This window comes from Dipodomys merriami, unplaced genomic scaffold (assembly GCF_024711535.1).
Source record: "Dipodomys merriami isolate MVZ:Mamm:240054 unplaced genomic scaffold, mDipMer1.0.p SCAF_68, whole genome shotgun sequence".
Lineage (NCBI taxonomy): Eukaryota > Metazoa > Chordata > Mammalia > Rodentia > Heteromyidae > Dipodomys > Dipodomys merriami.
This window is the reverse complement of record NW_027206268.1, coordinates 6,262,948-6,269,171: the sequence shown is the minus strand read 5'-3', so window position 1 is coordinate 6,269,171 and position 6,224 is coordinate 6,262,948. Positions and strand designations below refer to the sequence as shown.

Below are 6,224 nucleotides of genomic sequence, written 5' to 3'. Positions count from 1 at the left end.
ATCCTTCTAACTTCACGCAACAGTTCTGTTTTGTTCCGCGGCCATTCTTCCTGCATCTTAATAGGAAGATTCGTCAAAGTAGATCCCAATCCTTAAAATGGGAGGCAGAAGAAAATCGGGGCTCTTTCCATCTACGACACTCTAGCTCTCTGAACACGACAGAAATAGTTCCTGGAGCACAGGGCCAAAGGAACCCATTGCACGCCTCAGAATCCGTAGCTAGCCAGCTGTCTAAATATATTCATATTTGAAAATCCACAAGAATGCGGCTACGTGAGGGACACTGTCCACAGCACGTGCAAGACATGGGAATGCATTTGTAAACGGAAAGCAAGGTAAGGAGGGAACTATAGCTCTCACCACTGGCAGGCAGCAACGCGACGGAGATGCGGGCCTCCAAGGAGGAGTTGCAAGATTGAAGTAATGCGTTGTCCTACATTATTGCACCTTACCGCGCTTTACCACCCTAACCACCTGTTGACATCCATAGACTATTATAAGGCATAACATACTGTAAGACTTAAACAAAATAACCATTTATCTGTGAAAACACCCCACGCAAGACTACGGAGATCAAGCTTCCACGGAAGGAGGAAATGGGAAATTAGACACCTTTGGATTTTGAAGGGTGTTTAAAAAATTTGTATTTTCTCTGTTCTCTTTCCAATCGCTATCTTGACATATTTTCAATGCACACGCTTGGAAATATACATTTACACTTCGGCAATCGAAATATGGCGGAACAGAAAAATCCCCCCTCTGTCAAACACCAGAAGAAAACTAAACCGAGAAGGTGCCAGGCGGGACCTTACTGACCAGGAGGGCTACTTTCACACAATCTTCCACGGACAGAGGCCGCACAAGCACCGTCTTTTTATAATATCTTTCTCCTCGGGGGCTTGAAGACTTTTTATCTGAATTAAAACACATGCAAAGCTCTTCAAAAGCGTTATTTTTTTTCTTTCCTTCAGGAACAGAATATCATTTTAATACGCAATGCTTTGAAAGCGTCGGTGTCTTTGATAAACAGCCTCGTGGCAGTGGCCAAGAGCACCGTTTAGCATTTTTCTTCCCGGGCAGTGTTTCTCCCAGCGTAGGGATCCGCTCCGTATTTAATCACAGCCAGTGTGAACATGAATCCATAGGAACCCAAATCATCCACTTCAAACACCGCTGCCTCCGACAATCACGGGGCGGTAGTCCACACACTGGCCTCCAGCAACCAGGCCTCCCAACCAGGGCGGGATCTGTGGGAATGCCATGGCGGTCACTACTTCGATTCTTTAATACCTAAAGTTGGGGACTCTAAGAAAGACGACTCGGGGAGGACTCTCTGGCATCAGCCTATTAGCAGAGTTAGCCAAATAATGGGCTTGTCGGCACACTCTCGGCCTTTGAACGGAAAGCAGAGCAAGTATTGGTCACGGAAGCCGCCGTGTCTCAGGTCGGTGGCGTCCTGGCCTTTAAGTCCGGGTCTCTCTCTGTTTCTGCTTGAACAGCTACAGGCTTGTTGAGACTCCACCGCCTCGCTCCTCCTCTATCCGTAGACTACACCATTCATTGATCTGGAGCTCTCTTTGGGTTGAGGAAAACGCTGCGATCGGAGAGACCGAGCTGTCTCTGGGTGTCCCCATCCTGCGTGGCTGGCCTGCCCGTGTATGCCGCCTCCAGCCTGGAACCGCTAGCCCCAGTCCTCAGCCACAGCAGCCTTCGGGGAGCAGGCCAGGGTGGAGCTCATCTCCGGTCTCTCCGCTGGCTACGCATTCGTGTGGACGGCAGGGACTCGCCCTTCTTGTAATTGATTTTTTTTTTTTTGAACACAGAGGTTTCTATAGTAAACTAATGGCTCCATTTTTCATTCAAGCCATCACACGTAGGGGCTTATTTTAAGAGATTTGAAGTCTGAACCTCTCTCTCTCTCCGCACCATCAGTATACTGTGTTGGAAAGTTCTGTAGCTACTTCATAGAAACAAACAAACAAAAAAAACAGCTGGGGTGGAATGTGTGATGAGTTTAATCCTCTTTTGTTCAGGGTGGGGGTGGGTTATGGGGCTTGAACTCAGGGCCTGGGCGCTGCCCCTGAGCTTTTCTGCTCAAGAATAGCGCTCTACTACTTTGAGTCACAGCACCACTTCTGGTTTTCTGGTGGTTCGTGGGAGATAAGAGTCTCTCAGGGACTTTTCTTCCCCAGGCTGGCTTCGAACCGCAATCCTCAGATCTCAGCCTCCTGAGTAGCAAGGCTGACAGGTGTGAGCCACCGGTGCCCGGCTCGAACCAACTTCTTAATCCAGCTTGTGAGCATAGCATTTTCCTATTGGGAAGGTGATAATCATCTAAGAAATGATCTAGGTTGTGTTTTATAGTGTCAGCCAGCCCTGTGCGCACAGTCTAGTCATCACAAATGAAGGTACGGAGACGTGAATACAGTGCGAATCTCCTGTCTACGTTTGTGAAAACAGACCGCGGCCTGCTCAGGTCAGTCTATTCCGAGAAAGGAGGGCCCATTTTATGCACATAGCGACCCGTGCCAACGCGGCCTCTTTGAACAACTAATAAATACCGCTAAGGCAATGGAGGAGGGGGCAGTCCAGGGGGGCCCGGGGCCGTGAATCAGATCCATGCACCTCATCTTCATGACCTGTGAACTCGATGTCCCTTCATCTGTTTCCCGCCTCTCACCAGAGCCAGGAGAGGCAAATTCCCTCCAAAAAAAAGCCTAACTGACTGCCATCTCTAGATAATAGCAGCAAACACGGGAGCACGAAGTAACATCTGCTGCCGTCACAGTGAAATACGGGCCCACCGGCTGATGGCCGTCGGATGCCCGGAACAATGCAGCTCCTGTAAGGGACAGACGCTCCCAGGGGCTGTGGCTACCTCTGGCCTCTTGGACGGCTTGCTTGGCGTCCTCAGCCCAGGCCCGTGAATCACTGGAATGGCTGCAGAAGTTGCCAGAATAACCTCTGAGCCTGCAGATGGCGGGGAAGGCTCTGTCCAGATGCCAGACTCCCATATGCTTGCCAATCTGGGTTTCCTGCATGCACCACTGTACTGCAAATTCTATTTTTCCTTTGGCTGCCAGGTTCACTGAGCTGTAATTAACAAGGTTCTAATAGTGCCTCTCCCCGTCCCAAATCAAGAAACAGCACAGGCTGCTCGCTTTCTTTTCAGACGGACGGACAGAGGTGAAAAGCAAGTGCCAGACACCCCACATTGTCAACCAAACCCTTAACTCTACCGTGTGGGGCTCACAGGAGCTAGAAGCCATTTTCTTTGTAGTATTTTTGTTTTCAATTTCGGCCGTGGCCTCTCAGGGCACGTCCGCACCGCGAGGTCGATCCTTGGCCTCGATTCTTTTAGAGTCCACCAGCGAACCGAGCACAATGGTTTTAGGAAATAAACAAGTAACAGATACTTCATTTCATAGAAGCCAAAGAGAATGGAAAACAATATTTATTATTAAAAAGCAGATTGTGAGCTGGGCGCCAGTGGCTCACACCTGTCATCCTAGCTACTCAGGAGGCTGAGATCTGAGGATCACAGTTCAAAGCCAGCCTGGGCAGGAAAGTCCATGAGGCTCTTATCTCCAATAAACCACCAGAAAACTGGAAGTGGCACTGTGGCTCAAGTGGTAGAGCGCTCGCCTTGAGCTGAAGAGCTGAGGGACAGCGCCCAGGCCCAGAGTTCAAGCCCCACGACCAACACCAACAACAAAAAGCGGATGGTCCAACTTGTGAACCACAGGTCTCTTAAGCCAACAATGCCAGCTCACACCCTCCACAGACCATGGCAGAGCCAAAGATGAAGCAGATTCCATGACTGGTTTCGGCCAAGCTCCAGGCTGACCAGCACAATCTCAGAGATGCCACTGGTGAAGACTTTCTCGCCATTGCTTCTCCTACTCACCTGCTTCTTGGTCCTGGTCCAGGCTGTCCAGGCCGTATGGGGTCTGCCACGATGAGACGTGGTACATGTCCACAGTGCGTGAATTCCCACCAGCCACCATCCAGGTGGCCTACGTGGAAAATACATCATGAAGCCACCCAAGAGATACACCACGTTCTGTCACGCTCCTCGTCCTGTGTTCTCAGGACCCTGGGAGTCACCTTCTCCGAGGCGATCAACAAAGAAGAAGCAAGACAGTTGTACGTGTCTGTCGGTGTTATCGGTAAACGGAAGCGTGGTTTCTAGAAACAGTGAGATTGCACTTAGAGATGCAAGTGTCAATCCGTCATCCAGAAGTAAGCATTGCGAGTCGGTCAGTCCATGTTCAGGAAATGATTTAGGTCAAAATAACTTTTGAAGATGTTTGCTTGTTTGTTTCCTTGCCTGTAGCTAACTGGTAACTTACAGGGAGGAAACAGGGAAAGAATTAGGAAAACACGGCGCTTTGTAACCAGGAAAAGTGGCTGATGGGGCATTATGCCTGCATTTGCCTTACAAAGAGTCAACATTAGGAGTGGAACACAGATCCCAAACTCTCCCTCACATTTGTCTGCTTGCTTTGCCACCACCACCCGCCCCCCAAATGCCGGGACTCTTTCGCATAAGCTGAGTTTGGGAAGAATTTTAAATCAGAAGGAAGTTCAGGAACAGGAGATGCAAACCCTGACCCTTGTGTCCATTAGCATTTCCTCTTCCCAGGAAAGAAATATAAAGAGTGATGATAAAGACGCACTGTACTTAGAAACTGATTTGTTCAATGGTAACTCCTCCGTGTAACTACTTACAGGTAACAAAAATATCATTTGAAAAAGAGAAGGAATTCAAATGAAACAAACCCAGGAGCGCACGTGCACGCACGCGCACACGCACGCGCACACGCACACACACACACACACACACACACACACACACACACACACACACACACACACACACACACACACACACACACACACACACACACACACACAATTACTTTGAGTCTGGGCTGGTGTTCATGCCTATAATCTTAGCCACTCAGGAGGTAAGCTCTGATGATTGAGGTTCAAAGCCAGTCCTGGCAGAAAAATCTGAGAGACTTCTTATCTCCAATGAACTCGCAAAAAAAATCCAAAGGCAAGTGATGGTTCAGGAGAAAGAGTGTCAGCCGTGAGCAACGGAACCAAGCGAGAGCATTTGTCCTAACATTGAGCATTAAAACCTGAGTGTCCAGATCAAAATACTTGTCTTTGGAAATAAACTGATAAGAGATACATCATCTCACAGAAACAGAAGCATGTACATAAACTTAAAAAGCAGCTTATCCAATTTGAGATCCACAGATGAACAGGACTTCCGTGGGGTCTTATTATTAACTGATGGCAGGATGGAACAAATTGTTACTGTCAACTCTTGTTGCTTAGACAGAAATAAGGGTTTCGAAGGTCATCTAGAACCATCTCTTTGTATTCCCAACTGCATGCATACACATTAAGTCCAAATTTTTTTTTAATCTTTGAGGAATTCTTTGCAGAAATCCTCCTACCCGGACACAGAGGCAAACATGTCATTCGCTTCCGCTAAGAAGGAAAACAATGCAATCCCATCATGGAGACTCATTAGATTGATTAGAATCCAGTTATACAACCCAGAGCCAGATCCCCGCTTGAGCTGAGCGGAGTAGATCAGTGTTTTCCAAACTAGACATGACACGCTGTTAACATGGTTTTCAGAACAATACGCATGAGCACTTGCACACACAATGTCGGGTCTACACTCCTTTAAACACGGAGCCACCAGAAACACACGCATGTCAACACGCCGATGTCAATCTGTATCTGAGTCTGTGTGGAGCCCCAGGAATTTCACTCCTACTTCTTACCTTCCCTTCATGCTCGGTGAAAGCGCCGTTCACTGACAATCCCTCCACCTTCCCAGACTTGTAACTTTTACATCTCTGGCAGATGCCCGGTGGAAAGCATACAGACATTTTGAAAGAAAAGAAATCTCAGGCTGTAGGTACAGCTCCGTGAGAGATGACTTACCTGAAATGTAAGACAGGAGGGTCCCGGGTTCGATCACCAACACTGTATCTGAAAAAAAGAACAAGTAAAAACCAGTTACGCACTGCAGATAGAGACAACGTACGTGCATCCTAAATATCACCAGTCCCAGAGATTACACATGTATATCTGCTAATAGAAAAAGTTAAAAAGCTGAAAGGCTTCCATTAATGAATGAGGTTGCTGGGGATGGCTGGTGTGTTTATGATCTTCTATGAACCTCTCTCCTCAGCTCA

The 6,224-nt window shown here is 48.0% G+C and overlaps 1 long non-coding RNA gene across 1 annotated transcript in view; it reads right to left on the bottom strand.

Annotated features, from left to right (window-relative positions):
* LOC138815906 (uncharacterized) overlaps nucleotides 1-6,018 on the bottom strand; it is a 251,806-nt gene extending 245,788 nt beyond the window's left edge. The window contains exon 1 of the long non-coding RNA XR_011368525.1: nucleotides 5,971-6,018. This is a non-coding gene — a long non-coding RNA (uncharacterized lncRNA). The remainder of the gene's footprint in view (nucleotides 1-5,970) is intronic.
* Nucleotides 6,019-6,224: the final 206 nt, after the last annotated feature.